The 16,336-nt window shown below is 33.5% G+C and overlaps 1 non-coding gene across 1 annotated transcript; it reads right to left on the minus strand.

The window, feature by feature from the left end:
• Positions 1-11,767: 11,767 nt before the first annotated feature.
• On the minus strand, positions 11,768-11,871 carry LOC132028953 (U6 spliceosomal RNA). The gene has a single exon (XR_009407607.1). It is a non-coding gene; the product is annotated as a U6 spliceosomal RNA (small nuclear RNA).
• Between the last annotated feature and the right edge of the window lie 4,465 nt (positions 11,872-16,336).

Below are 16,336 nucleotides of genomic sequence, written 5' to 3' on the forward strand. Positions count from 1 at the left end.
ATAGAAATAAGGCACTGTATTTCTTTGATTTCCAACCCAATCTCTGTTCTGTTCTTTCCTTTTATGACAACTCTGTAAGAAACAAGTTACTACATAAGGCCCTTAATAATTCTTTTCAACTTAGAAGAAGTTTTATGTATTTATACCCCAAAGAGAAGATTTCTCTAAGTGCCAGAATTGGTCATTTTGTTCTTCGATGTTAGCTTGTTACCTCTCCACTTCCCCATTTCCTCTTTCAATACTACTTTTAGGAGAGGGGCTTCTCTAGATTTGTCAAATTCAAGGATGTTCATGAGCTGTCTCGTTCTTGGGATTCAGTCTCTTGGAAGTCCTTCGGTTCTTCCCCAAGGTTGAGGTGGTAACAGCTGAATTTTGCTTTATTTTTCCTCATCTTTCAGTAATCTCTTTGTTCTAGTCAGCTGAAATTTACAAAAAAAAAAAAAAAAAAAAAATTGCTGAGGTCTGCCCTGGCAAATTGAAAGGATGGTAAGGCATTTCAAGCAAGAAAACATTTCTAGGGCCTAGAGGTTAAAACATTTTCTCAAGAACCTTGCTGGAATCCTATAAAACCTATTTAAAAGTATTCATGAAGTACCACTTTGTCAAAAAAGTAATCATAAACATTGCTTTGTAAGACATGAAAAATAAAAATCTGGTTTTAATTTGGTTTTAATATTAAAAGTTTCCATTAAATGTTGGTGTTAACTTTCCAAGAAAGGTTTTTAATTACTCATAGTTTCAAAGTGAATAGACCATAATTTAATCTCTTGAAATCGTTACTGAAACTGAACTTTAAAAATACCCTTTTTGTCCAACAGGCAACAATTTGTGAATAGATAATCTTGTGCAAATATTTTAAGAGCACAAAAAATGATTGAAGTGTTATGGGTTAACTAGGCTATCAAGAACTACTTTAACACATATTCTCTACTAATCTCAGATGCACAGTGTACCAATTTCAGCTGTCTATTTTCTGTCTCTGTAAACCCTGGAACATTTCAGTTAAAAACCCAAGAACAAGTAGTAAGAAAAAACCAACAAAACACAATTGTTTTGGGGATGCCTGAGTGGCTCATTTGGTTGGGTGTGTGCATTCAGCTCAGGTTGTGATCCCAGGGTCCTAGGATGGAGTCCCACATTGGGCTCCTTGCTCAGCGGGGAGCCTGCTTCTCCCTCTACCTGCCACTTCCTCTACTTCCCTGTGTGCTCTCTCTCTGACAAAACAAACAAACAAAAAGACAAAAAAAAAAAATCCCACAATTGTTCTCATTAAAAAATTTATATACATTTATTGTAGAAGACACAAAGAACACTATAAATTTTAGATGCCATTGTTAATGTCACATAAACAAAATAAATGAAGATTTAACTATCAATAAGACCAAGGGCGACTTCCATAAGAACTCTTGAGAAGTGTGGCTCACAAGCTAAATTTAGCCCACTATCTGTTTTTGTATAGCCAATGTGCTAAAGATGTATTTTATTTTTTTAAAAGGTGGGGAAAAAGCAAGAAATTATTGAAGAATGTAAAAATTATGTGAAATTTAAATTTTAGTAGTTATAGTAAAATACTGAATTTTATCAATATTTTATTTAAAAATGTGTGGAAACTTGACTTGCTTTTTATGTAAGTCCTTATTTACTATACTTGATTTTGCTTCTTGACCCTCCAAACCTAAAGTATTTACAATGGGCCCTTTACAAAAAGTAGTTCACTCACTCCTGCTCTTGAGTTTATCTTCTAGGACTGGGTTGCTTTCACAATTGTGATTCTTTTTCATAAGTTTGTTCTTGGACTTCATAGAAAATTGAAGATACTTATTCTTTCAGACCTGTGTTATCTAAGGAAACCTAGAATTATAGTAAAAGTAAAATACAATTTTCTTTCAAAATTCTGTGTTCTTAAAACTATGATGCATATAAAATATTTTCTTTGAAAGTGAATCTCAAATTTGGGTTATTCACAAATTCATTAAAGATAGGAAGAGCCAAAAAATCTGAACCATTATGGGAATGCTGTAGTTGAAAAATTGAATAAATGTCTTTGTTTCTATATATCAGAGTTCTCAGTGTCTAGAAAATCCCATCTTGCAACTTCTTTGGGATTGAGTAGATAGATAGTATTGAAGCAGAATGTGGAGTTGAATACCTGTGGTAGGAGAATTCTAAGATGTCCCCGAAATTTCACTCCTCTTTGAACATGTCCAGTATAATCCCACCTTTTTGTATTTTTTTTAAAGATTTTATTTATTTTTTTGAAAAAGAGAGAGAGCACGTAGGAGCATGGGGAGGCAGAGAGGGACAAGCAGACTCCCTGCTGAGCTGGGAGACTGACAAGGGGTTCCATCCCAAGATCCTAAGATCTTCCCCTGAACCAAAGTCAGATGCTTAATGGACTTAATGGGCACCCAGGTGCCCCTCCCATCCTCTTTAACGTTGGTCATTAATGTTGGATATGATGAGATTTCACACTAGTGATTAGCTTATGTTTTATGGCACTGCTGACTTTCAGTAAGGGAGATTTCCTGGGTTGCCTGACTTAGTTAATTACATGAGCCATTTAAATCTGGGTAGAGAGGTCAGATGAGGAATTCAAAGATTCAAAGTAGTAAGAGGCAGGCTTTAGAAGTTGAGAATGTCCCCCAGTGAATAGTCAGCAAGAAAAGAGTGATGTTAGTTCTATAACCTCAATGAGCTGAACTTTGCCAATGACCTGAATGAGCTTTGAAAAAGACCAACCCTCAAATGAGATAGTAGCTCTGGCTGACACACTGATTTTAGTCTTGTGAGACCACAGGCAGAGCAACCATGTTGGGCCAGATTGTTGACATGGAGAAACTGTAAAAGAATACATTTGTCTTTTTTAAATTGTTGAATTTAGTCGATTGCTATACAGGAGTAGAAAATTAATACACACTCAATCAATTTTCAGAGAAATAGCATTCTTTGCCCTTATGTTTAATCATCTGTGGCTCTTTTGTTCTCTTTCAACTGAACGTCCATTTCCCAGTATGTCCTTTATTTCTGCTGTTCCTTTCTTAGTCTTATTAGATACTACAGCACTTTTATGTGTAGAGTCACTCAGAGTAATTCAAAGAGCTGGAGAAAGTAAACATGTCACCAAAACAATGTAAAATGAGTGGTAAATATTCCTTAAATAATTCTTCTTTGATCCTATGATTATGAGGGAATTTGGCAAGTTTTGTACTTGGATACCAGTCTCCACCATATTGCTAGTCCTCCTCCTTTGTTATTTTGCATTGCATATTCTCCAATTCCTAATTCTATATTATGAAAAACAGTCTATTCTTAGTTTCTTCATGTTTTCTCCCAGAGGCCACTTTATTGTAATCAAATATGCACATATCTGTTGGTCTCAAAAGAAGATGTTCTTCCCTGAAAAAAACAACAACATTTTATTGATTCTTATCTTCACTATTTGGGAAAGAAGGGGGGAGGCAACCTGTTGTAAGATTGCAATATGTAAATGCAATATTAACATAAGGTAGTTAAATCCATAGTAAGTGGTGATGATGGAGTAAATTAATAATTACATATGAACTTTGCAGAGAAACTTTAAAAATTGTTCTACTCTCCTTTAGTGGTCCTTTTTTATTTATTAAAAGAGAAAAATATTCCAAACTCAAACTTGGAATTGGCCTGCTCTCCTACCAGTTTGGGGTGAATATCAAGCTGACTAGATATATCCCAAGACATGCGTTGTGTCTGTAGATGACCTTCCAAATGTTGGACTTAAAATTTTAGAGTGCAACTTCACAAAAGCTTATGATATCTTAATTTTATCTCAATTAGAGATTGCTCTTTTGTGTTTTCACCTCTATTTACTCATCTCTTCTCATTGTTTCTATACTTTGTAGTCTCTATTTCAGCAAAAATAGCATATTTCTTGTCTTTATGGAATGTTCAATCTAGTTCAACCAATTTGCATTTTTTTCCATAGTAAAAAGGGCTCTCTATTGTTCTTTTCCAATGCTAACCAGTGTGGCTCCTTTCTCATAGACAGAATTGCCGAAAGATTACACCAAATGGCTATTTTCTTTACTAAATTTACACAGTTCTAATTATTTCAATTATTTCAACAATATAAAGCATCAGTATACAGACAGCACTAATTTTGCCCCATTAAATGGGCAGGCATCGCCTTCTCCATTACTCCTTTTCTCTTCAAAGAACCGCTTCTTTCTTTCCTGTCTAAATGTGTTGACTATATGCCAATTTTTTTGAACAAAAAGAAAATTCAGAGATGATATGATTTAATTTACTCACAAATAGATATAGATATTTCAGTTTTGACTGAGTTTAACTCATCTGCCAAATAATGTGTATACTACTTTATCATTCCGTGGCATGATTAGTAGCTGAGCAGAATGGATTTCAGTTCTAAATGTTAATTTTTTAAATACTACTATCAATATGTTTTTCAAACAAGTTTTTTGTACTGTCTTCTTCAGCTTGGTGATTTCTGCTAGATTGCTTTTATAACATTACTCTGTATACCTTCCAGAGAAAGAAGCATATCTCTGCATAGTAAATGATGTTATCAGTTGAGCAATTGATCCACCTAATGATCTAATAATTTGAAATCTATAATTTATAATCATTATGGCAGTGTCATCTTTAGATCTAAGTTGTGTATCCTGTTAGTAATAACATATTGAAATGGGTGTTTCCATCCATTTATATTTCCATCCATCATAGAAATATCACTAACATTTCTATGATTTCCTTTTCATTCCCCTCAGGCTCATTTAATGCCTTTTCTATGTTGCTATCATATTTTGTCTTGCTCTATTTTATATTCATCTTGAATTTGAAATTGTTATTTTCTTAAACAAATTACAATGTGATTCTTAATCAGTACTACTGTATAGTCCTACCACAGTATGCATGCGTAACTCAAGATTTGCTTACCTTGTGAGTGGATAAACAAGAAATATCTTCCTGAAAAATTGTATGCACTTGGCAGAGCTCTTGTCTCCTAGTTATGTATGCTATTTGGGCTCATGCCCTCTCTTCCACTTTACATGGAGAGCATACCCATCAATTCCACAGAACTGTAAACCAGTCATTTTTATGGCTACCATTAACACTATATTTTTTTCTGTTAGTTCTCCATTATAGTCATTTAATCAAATTAATGTTGAGTAGCTGATATGCAACTCATGAGTCTATATACCTCTCTACATAGAGGTTTCACTGCAGTACACAAACTAACATTTGTGAAATCACTGTGAATACAGAATATGTTCTTTCTAAATATTTTATATATCTTCTACCCAATAATCTATAAGTTTAAGAAGTTAGATTCATATATGTGTTTTCTATGTAATTTTAAATAAAGATATTGTCATACTAATTCCAAATTTCCTCTTTTTAGATAATGCAGAATAACGCAAAGGACTAAATTACTCAATTAAACAAGGTATTTTAACTACACAGAAATGCAGACTTAACTTTTCAAGTTTCCTGTGGACATGTAGGTGAAACTCCATACAGTGGCTGAGCTAGAATTTTTTCTGGCTCTTAAAATTACATATCTTTCTTTGTTTCACCAAGTTGACATACATCTTCACTTGAAAAGCAAAGTTACTGAGAATAAAATAATGAAATTGTCTACCCTGAGCTATTTTTAAAAGAAATTGTCCAGATTTTAAACTAGCTTCTTTTGGTAAACGGAGTACAGTTTTGTTGTTGTTGTTGTTTTTATTATTCTGATGGTGAAAGTTTTTTTTAAAAAATCCATTAAACTTTCATATGGACAATGTGCTATTTTACTAAGAATAATGGATTAGCTAAATATTCTTCTTAAATATTTTGACAGTCTCCCAAAGTATCTAAAGTGTCTATGAATGGTATACCATTCAGAAAGATGTAGTCAGTGCTGACAGAGAGGGCAAATGATTTGAGGGAGAATGATGGAAATACCATTCTGAAATCTATTCTTCATTCTGTTTGTATTTGAACATTTGTTAGATGTTAAATATCTTGCAGCTTCCATTACAGCGGATAATTTCAAAACAGTATTTCCTTTACAATACAAACATTTGCTTATTTTCCCAAGTACCAAGTTAATTAAAAGGAAAATATGACTGCAGCTCTGAGTAAAAGGGAGTAAGTAGGAAAAGTTTGTCAAAATGACAGCCTAATATAAGGAAGAGAAGTAAACTTTCTAAGGATAAACAGATACCAAAAGAATAAGGACATTCTTTGGGATTCCTCAATATTCCATGAAAAATGTAGAGATTTGGAAAGAAGCTATAATTAATGATGGTTTTTGCTTGCTCACAATATTTGGCTTAAATTTATTTTAAATTAAAGAGGAGGAGCTGCATTGTTTGTATATAAACTATTGATGAGAAATCATAAATTAGCCTTTAAGCATATTGATTGTGAATGCTTGTGAATTTTAGTAGAGTGCCTCTGCAAAACACGTTGAAAACTATTGTCTTCTTTATTACCTCAATTAGATGTTTAAAATGAAGGGGGCCTTCAGGGACATTGAAAAGGAGCTGTGAAAATTTGCATTTTGGCAAGATAATTACTTAATTGTACTCAAACAATGGAAATATTTCAATCTTGTTAAGGCAAGTTGTTTTTATACAGTATTTATCTTCAAAGGAATTATTCCTCTTTCAAAAGTTTATTTTAAAAAGTCAGTATTCTAATATGCTATGTGAAGGAGGAAAAATCAGTTATTGTACAATTCCTACCTCACTCTTCAGCAATTTATAGTTATACTGCACTTGACATCTTAGTCTCAAAAATAACACTTAGTGATCACACTTTTTAATGAGGTATGTGTAATTTGCATAAAGTGAAAGGTACATATGTTAAATGTAAAGTTTCGTGAGTTTTCCCAAGACCATACGCTAATATATCCTGAATTTCTGTGTGATTGTAGAGCATTTTCATCAGCAAGATTCCTTACGTCACTTCCCAGGCAATTTATACTCCCCATCCCTAGGCAACCGCAGTTCTGGTTTCATTTACCATTAAGTAGCTTTGCTTGTTGTAGAAACTCACATAAACTGGATAATACAGTATGTATTCTTTTCAGTCTGACTTCTTTCAATTAGCATTAGGGTTTTTGAGATTCATTCATGTTGTGTGTATCAGTAGTTTATTCCTTTTTATTGCTAAGAATTATTACATTGGATATTTATATTTTTTATCCATTTTGGTATAGATATAAATTTGGGTTCACAGTTTTTAACTATTATAAATACAGCTGCTATGAGAATTATTTTTCATGTTTTATGTGTATATATTTTCCTCTTCTTTCTATACTATCCAATTAGCATGAACATGGCCTGACGGACGTAATGGAACAATATGTTGTCCTCTGGTACATATAGATGTCCCAGAACTTTTTATATCATATGATGACAGGAAATGTGAGAATTAACGTAGCTCTGGGCAAAGCTAACAAATGTTTGTGTTTTGTCATTCCATTTGAATGTATACTATTTTGGTTTTCTGATTGGATTAGAAAAGAATACACTCACCAGAGCAGTGACTACCTGGTATCTAAATGCACATTAGTCTTCTCTAAGCAAGAAGCTAAATCAGGCAAAACAGCCTTGATCAGGGCTGCATTTCCAGTGAGTTTGAGGTCATTTCCAGTCCGTTTTTACTTATTCCAAATCTTGACATAGAAGCATTCAGTCATTCATCATTAAATACTGTTTATATTCCCCCTTTCATAATGAGAAAGTTTTCTTATATTCCAGTTTCCTGATTTATTTTTAATCAATGGGTGTTGAATGCTGTGAATCTTGTTTTTCCCCTGTATTATTTGAGATTTGATTTGTGCTGCTTTATCTTATTAATATGGAGAATCAGTTGATAGAAATTGAACATTAAGCCAAACTTTCATTCTTGGGATAAATCCCTCTTAGACATAATCCTTTGTCCATTTTATATATTGTTGGATTAAATTTGTTCTTCTTTTGATTTATTAGTATTATTTCTATATTCCATGTTGTTGGTTTTGTTTGCTATTACAGTTAGTGTACTTTGTTTCCTATCAAAGAAATCTTGGCCTATTTGTGGATATTTCCTCCTATACTTTTTTCCAAGAAATTTTATGCTTTTAGAATGGCATACATGATCCATTTCAGTTCAGTGTACCATATGAGGTAAGAGTAAAATTTTTGTTCGTTTTTTTGTTTTTTGTTTTAGTAGAGGCATCCATTTGTTGAAAGACTATCTTATACCCATAAGTTATTTTGAGGTGTTTTGAAAATTAATTGATTATTTGTGTCTACTCTTTGACTATGTCTTCTATTTATCCACATTATATCACCTTGTCATGATTTTATAACTTCATACTAAGCTTTTGAAATCAGGTGATATAAGACCTCCAAATTTATCTTTGGCAAATTTGTTTAAGCTATTACATTTTTTTTTTAACTTTTTCCATATAAATTTTAGCAGTAGCTCATCAATCTCTAAAACATGCCTCCTAGAATTTTGATAGATTGCATTAAATCTATACATAAGTTTGAGAAGAACTGACATCTCAGTAATATAATTTCCCAAAACTGAATTCTTATGGGGTTTTTTTTGTAGATTCATTGAATTTCCTATATAATTATGTTGTTTGCAAATAAATACCATTCACTCTACAAAGGACTTATATTTCTTTTATTTCCATGTGATAGTACAATACTGAAGAGAACTGAGAGCCCAAGAAGGCGGTCTTAGGACTACAAGAAGATATAGTCTGTGATGACCAGCCATTCCCTTGGCTACTTCAATTCCTTCATACTCTTTTGTTTCATACACCATTTTATTGCAACCAAATAAATGACTGAGACAGGAAATGTCTAGCCAAGATCTTTCTGAATTCTTGATTCAGAGAAATTGTGAAAAATAATAAAATATCATTGTTGTTTTAAGTAACTGAGTTTGAGATGGCTTGTTATACATAATAGCTAAGCAGAACGAGAAAAGTTATGCCTGGAAGTGCAATGCTATCTTAACAAATATCTAAAATTTTTGGCGTAGGTTCTGGGTACAAGAAGAAGGCTGTGAGAGACTCAAAATGAAATAATGAAAGATCTCAAGAAGAGTGTCAGTGGATACCTAATGAAGCTGAAGATTTTCAGGGAAAGTTTTAAGGAACACAAGGTAAATATTGGAGTTGATGGAAGTATATAGTCACAGAAATTTGACAGCACTGTCCGCTGCAGTAATTGTATAAATTAGAAAATGCATGAAACTTAATTTGGTTAAGGAAACTTCCAGGAAGAATATCAAAGATTCCACAGAGCTTCTTACTCCATAAAATAAAATTCAAGAGGAAGGAGATGAACCGAAGAATAAAATTTTAAGTAAAAAAGTGCCATTATCTTCTGTTGAAAATAAAACTATTTCTCAATCCCTATATCTACAGCTAGCAAAAACAAAGAAATAGAAATACCAGTGACAACAATAAAAATACAAAATATTTTCACATTAATAAATGCTTTAGGGGAAATCTTGAAGTCCAGGTTGTGTCTGTAAGACCCTTTACCAAGTCCTCATGAAGATTTAAAATAGTGTTTTATAAACACTTTTCAAATAGATCTAAAGATCTAAAGAGTATGTGTTTATGTATGTGTTACACAACAGGTACTTCTAAGACTCTAAGTGTGGGTTGTCCTACAGCAGACTTTCAGAGAGCACAAAGTAGAGATAAGCATAATTAAATATACTTGTACACGCCCCACTTTCAGTAGAATGGATTGTAAATCAAAACACAAGACATCCACAAAGTTTGAAAAAGGATTAGACCAACTCAGTTGAAAGTGCCAGATAAAGTGAAAAGTGGAAATCAGACTTTAGATCTTCAAATTACTATAGGAAGAAAGCAACACAGTTTGAAACACTACAGAAAATAATAATTTGGAGGCAAAACAAATAGCTAAAAATGCAGAACCAAGAGTCATGAAGAATAATGTATGAAGGAGCTGGCACATATTTCCAGCTGTATTTCAGAATTGCTGTGGGCAAATATTTCCCATGTGTCCTTTTCTCCTTCTGTGTATATGTGGAGAGTATTATGGTGGTTTTCCTATTCCTGTCTCCTCAACACTGTATGTTGGAGGTGGTGGTAGAAGACACATGTCTTGTCTCTTTAGTTTACAGGTCTTCAGAATGAGAGGAATGATATTTAAGGAATTATATCCAAGGAGTTGCATCTGAGCGTGCTCATCTGAACTGAGACATGACTTAGCTATGGAGACCTCAAACCTCATACTGATTCTGTAATGAGAAAAGAGGAGTCTTAGGATAGGTGATGTGACTATATTTTCATGTAAGATGATGTCTTTGTGAGAAGATCGATAGATTGTATTTTCAGGATGGTCATAAATATATCTCTTCTTACATGGTGACTTTGAAATTCTTCCTTTCAGTTGGTGGGGTTTATATCTTATATCTTATATCCCTGCTCTCGAGTCTGGAAAGACTGGAGGTGATGATGAAAATGACTATATATGTCTGCTTACACTAGGTAATAATAGCAGTGTAATTTTTGCCCTGCAGCCTGGAACAGTTATGCTGGAATCCTAAGCTGCTTTCTAAACCATCTGATGTTTCAAAAGGCTTCTATGTTATAGGAACACCCAGTTTAGTTCAGGCAGAGAAAGTACTTTGAAAGACCCTAGGACTACACAAAGAGAATGAGATATCAGCCTTTCCTCAGTTGCTTTTGCATGCCTCCACCCTACCTGCTACTATTTTAGCACCAGCCACTACCTGGATATGGCCTCATGAGTTATCTTGACAGAACCACTAATGGAGCCCTTTCTGAATTCTTGATGCACAGAAACTACAAGATAAGAAAATATTTGGGGTAATTTTAATAAAACCCCTAAGTTTGGGTGATTTTCTATGCAGATGTAGATAACAAGAACCCCTAAGCAGTCAAATTTTTATTTCAGATATTTTGGGTTTTATTTCTACAAGTTTTGATTCTTTTAAATATACTCTATTTCCCTCATCATGTTCGTGTTTTTCTTTAGGTCCTTGAGCATGTTTATAGCTATTTTAATATCTTGTGTTATTCTCCCATCATTTCTGTCATCTGCATCAGTTTTTATTGACCGATTATTTTCTGGGTTATGACTCGCATGTTCCTACTTCTTTGTGTACTTAATAATTTTTGTGTTGGGTATTGGATATTGTAAGTTTTATTTTTTCTTTTTCTTTTTTATCTTTAAAGACTGTCAAAGTTTGTTTTGGCCAGTAGTTTATTTATTTGCAAATTAATTTGTAAACCTTTAGAGGTCTCTCTTGAATGCCCCAGGTATTTATTTCCTCGTACTCTGGATGATCAGAATTTAAACATCTCTCATCCCAACGCGTGATCATTTAGGAATTACTCAGTACCACCCTCTACCCATGCAACCCAGTCCTGGTTCTCTACCTAGCCCTTAGGAGTTTCATTCAAGCCATCCTGTGCTTTATGTTTAACAGCACATTCAAAGAAAGCTTTATGAAAATTTATGGAACTCTTGTGTTCCGCTATTACTTTGCCCCTAACATTCCAGCCCCCTTTTTGTGTGTGTTTGACTGAACACAGGCAGGCTACTATTGTCTGTTACCCTTAGCTCTTCCTGCTTCACAATATGGAAGGTGCCTCCTGAAGGAAACTGGGCTGATATTAAGACTCCAGTTATCTTCCTTCTCTTAGGAGTCACAGTCTTGTGCTGCCTATTTTCATATATTTCATCTTATTTTCTCATTCTTTTTTTTTTTTTTAAATACAGCATGCCTCACAAGTTTGAATGTCATCCTTGCACAGAAGCCATGCTAATCTTCTCTGTTATCATTCCAATTTTAGTATATGTGCTGCTGAAGCAAGCATCTATTTTCTCATTCTTTATTGGAGGAGACCCAGTTACTCTACCAGAGTGGAAGTGATGGTCTCAAGTCTCTGTAAAACTAATTTTTTAAATGTTTAAACTATCACCTGCTGTTTTTCCCCCATGACAGGTTCTAATTTATTTTTTTGTAACTTTATCTTCCACTGTTGTAAATCATTCTGGTCATCCTTCTAGGCTATCTAGTGTTTTCTTTAAAAACCACATTTTCCAAGTTTGCTGTTTCTGTTTTATTTTTAGCATTTCCTTTAAAGTCTCCTTGTTACTTTACAGATCTTTTTCTTTAGACGTTTAAATCATAAAGTATCATCATCTTTAAATTTTTAATAATTCTCTTGTTTGTATTGTCTCAGAGTAGTAGATTCTCATGTGTTTTGTAGATTTTGTCTGTGGATGTCAAATTGGTAGGGGCTTTTTTCTTTGAAAACCTGTTATAACTGTGTCTTAGGTTAAGCAGTTGTCCTTATAGAATGTATGAGTTTGTTTTAGCCAGGGTCATGTGGACTGCTAAAAGACCAATCTTATATTAGTTTCCCAGTTTGAGTTAGGGTTAATTTTATCAGGGATCCAATACTTTTACATGCATAATGCCTGGTTTTCTACTATCTGTATTACTTAAAATAATAATAATAATAATAATAATAATAATAATAATAATAATAATATATTTTTTCTTTTTTATCCAGTCCAGATTTGGGACTGATAACTTACTTTTGGCTGTGCCCAGTATGTGTCCATGCCAGTAGGGACAAAGTTTTGTTCCTATTTTTGATAGGACAGTTTATGTCAGGGTTTTGCTTTTGTCAGGCTCTCTAACATGTAAACAAACAAACAAAATCTGTTAAAGCGCTTCATCAAGAACAGACCTGACTGCCTTAAGTTCATTCCTAAAATAGGTCCCTAAACCTTAAATGGTATGTCCATGTCCAATATATTTAATGTGGTATTTGTGTTAGAATTAAAAAGAAAGTCTTGTCATGTGGGTTTAATCTGAAAGTTTGAGAGCAGAAGTTGTAATACGAATATGTTATCTCTCCTCTTCTTTGTCAAAATAACTTATATTTGGGAATACTGTTAGATAATTAATCAAATGCAATTTTCTTTTATTATGTAGGTAGTTCAATATGTTACATTAATAATATGTTGTTATACTTGTTTATGATTTTGAAATTGCTGTATTTAAAAATATTTTAATCTTTTACTATATACCAGAAATTATCCCAGGTGTCCTAGGGGGAACATAAAAAATAGGGCTCACCAGCCCCTTTGACCATGGAAAGCATTCTGAAGGACTCCTACAGTAGGACACTCGAGGGCCGGTCTCTTTAAATTCTAGTTGCCCTTTTAAAACGCAGGTTTTTTTTTTTTTGTTTTTTGTTTTTTAAGGCTCCATGGCAGACAAATCTGCTTTTAGTCCCTCAGCAGTATTTCTCCCCACTGCAGTTCACATTGTCTGGAGCTGGGGTTCCTGTGGTTACCCTGTCTTCATCTCTTGCTGTTCCCATGTGGTTCCTCTACCCTTTAGGGTGCAGATGTTATTCAGTAAGTCCTCAGTTCTTCAGCAGGAATTGCTCTATATGGAGGCATCCATTCGGTGTGTTTGTGGAAGAGGTGAGTTCACAGTCTTTCTGCATCGCCATCTTGGGCCCTCTTCTATTCATTAAATTATATATATGTCCTATATACATATATTTGTATATATACATACAAAATGTATTTCTGAAAAATTCCATGAATTCTGTTAGGATTTTAAAAAGCCTTGAAAAAGATGACATTTAAATTATATTATATTATATTAAATTATATTATGGACTATAATATTTACATATAATATGATTTATGGGTTTTGTTTCAAGATAATATAAAAGATGGTGGAGTATTAATTTAAAAAGATTGACCCAAAATTGGTCATTTTGGATCCTGGGTGTTAACTACATGGGGGTATATTTTACTATTCTCTCTACTTTTTAAAGGGTAAAGATTTCCCATTAAAATGTTTAAAAAATATTATATCTTTTTTAAAATTTTATTTCTTTTTAAATAATTTTTTAAATTTTTTATAAACATATATTTTTTTCCCAGGGGTACAGGTCTGTGAATCGCCAGGTTTACACACAAAAAATATTATATCTTTTTAAGCTTTTTAAGCAGCCATAAAATTATGGCATTTCCATGAATTCCTTTATTATGTAAAGATATGTAATTTGCATTTTAAATTTAAACTCACTACGTATTACTAAAATTGTGCTATCTAAAGCAGAAAATTCCAAAATTGCATCCAAATAGAAAACAAAACTATTGAAAAGCTAATAAACCCTAAGCAGAAGTCTCATTACACAACAGGGCCTTATTATCAGTTCCATTTATTGTTAATGGCATACACTTGGAGCAATGGTTCTAACTGAAGCTTAATTTGAAGACAAAATAGCAAACTTCGTAGGCCTTCTTTATTTTTTTCTTTTGTTGTGAGTTTCTCAGTGTGAAATTTGAAAAAATACAAAGAATAGTTTATTGTTGAAATCTAATACTCACCCAGAATATATCCTTCCTAAAATAACAATATAGAAAAATAATTAGGGGGAAGAGAAAGGTATGTGGAATATATGCTGAATGCTTTTTCAAATCAATGTAGCTAGTACTAAATCCAGATTACACTAATATTAAAAACATAATGTCATTTGTTACCTCTGAATGCCTTTTGGCACACGGTATAAGGACCACAGCTGGGCCTTTAGCTTGTTATTGATGTGTTTAATGAAGCCGTCCTCTTGTATTGTTAGTTGTCCTTTTTAAAACAAAAGTGTTTTTCCTGAGTAGTTCGACTGTTTTTTTGATATTTTTCAACTTCTTCCATCAGTTATTTTCCAGGCAATATTTTAATCAAGCAGAAAGATACCATTTTTGAAGCATGGATCTTCTATAGACTCATTTTAACTAGGAAAAAAAGTACGATATTGTATTCTCATTCTCCTAAGAACTCACTAGATTGGCTTGAAAGTAAATTAAACTACAGTTACAAGAATCCTGCCTTCTCTAAAGCAGACTGTTTGCATCCAGGGAAATTTTTATGTCCCTTATGGTTGAAGGCACTTCTAATCTACTGTGAAACCAGCTTGAGTTACTAAAGAAGATTGTAAACCGTAACTATTGTTAAGAGCCATTCAGGTCTGTTCCTTAGAACATCTTAGTGCAAACTACAGGACATGAAGTCTGGCTTCTTTTCTTTGACAGAGTATATTTCTACTGCATCGAATACTTATCTCTGTATACTGAGCGAGGGAGTTACCTTGTATGTGGGTCTCTGTAGTCTCTATACCTTCTCCACTAAAGGTCCTCTTCTATATAGGAGAAGAGGAAGAAATCAATTTTCTTTTATTTAATGATGGCCTTTATCAATGTGCATTTTGGAAACTAAAAACAACAATAAACCTTTGGATATTAAATACTTCTTATCTCTAGCGGGAGATAAGATATGGCCTACTATGGGGACGCCTGGGTGGCTCAGTTGGTTAAGCAGCTGCCTTCGGCTCAGGTCATGATCCCAGCGTCCTGGGATCGAGTCCCACATCGGGCTCCTTGCTCTGCAGGGAGCCTGCTTCTCCCTCTGACTCTGCCTTCCACTCTGTCTGCCTATGCTCGCTCTTGCTCGCTCTCTCTGACAAATAAATAAAATCTTAAAAAAAAAAAAAAAGATATGGCCTACTATGTTTCTGGAGTGGAACCACTTAGCTTGAAGGTAATACATGCTTTTTTTTTTTTTTTTTTTTCATTTCTTTCTGATAAGAAAGAATCACTTCCCTTTGATTTATAGTTCTCATAAGGAAGGTAATATATTACATGATTAATTTTAGCTCCTAATCATTTGCATATTGAATAAGAGATTCAGAAAAGACTGTGAGAAAATAACTATGTACCTTTACTTGCATTAATAATTAATATAATTTATGCATTCAACACACATTTTCTTTATCATAGCTTTTTTTTTAAAAAATGAATCTTGTGGGAATATATTGGCAGGATAACTATAATTTTAGATCATCTTTTTATATTCTAAATTTAAAGACAATATAGACACTTGTTTCTGTCTATGCCCCACCTCTAGGCCCTGTCTACTTCAACCACTGTAAAATAACTAAGTGAGCAAAGACTTTAGTTTTGCTTAAATGCAATCTTTGTCTTTTCTAGGGCCTATTTCTTATGCCTCTGCAATTTGTGAGGTCTTTGGGAAATTACTAGGACTCATTTGTGAGCCAGCCAAACTTCAGGTGGCATTAACACCTTTGGTACCATCCTTCACCAATGAGGACAGAGAGTGCATAAAATGTTTTCTTGATGTGGTTTTGGAATATAGGTGAGGTCTGGTACTGGTGAATGAGAAATAACTCTTGAGATGTCTTTGGTGCAAAGTAGTCATTCATTAAAGCACGGGATAGGACCCATGGGCA

This window comes from Mustela nigripes, chromosome 12, assembly GCF_022355385.1.
Source record: "Mustela nigripes isolate SB6536 chromosome 12, MUSNIG.SB6536, whole genome shotgun sequence".
NCBI classification, from domain to species: domain Eukaryota; kingdom Metazoa; phylum Chordata; class Mammalia; order Carnivora; family Mustelidae; genus Mustela; species Mustela nigripes.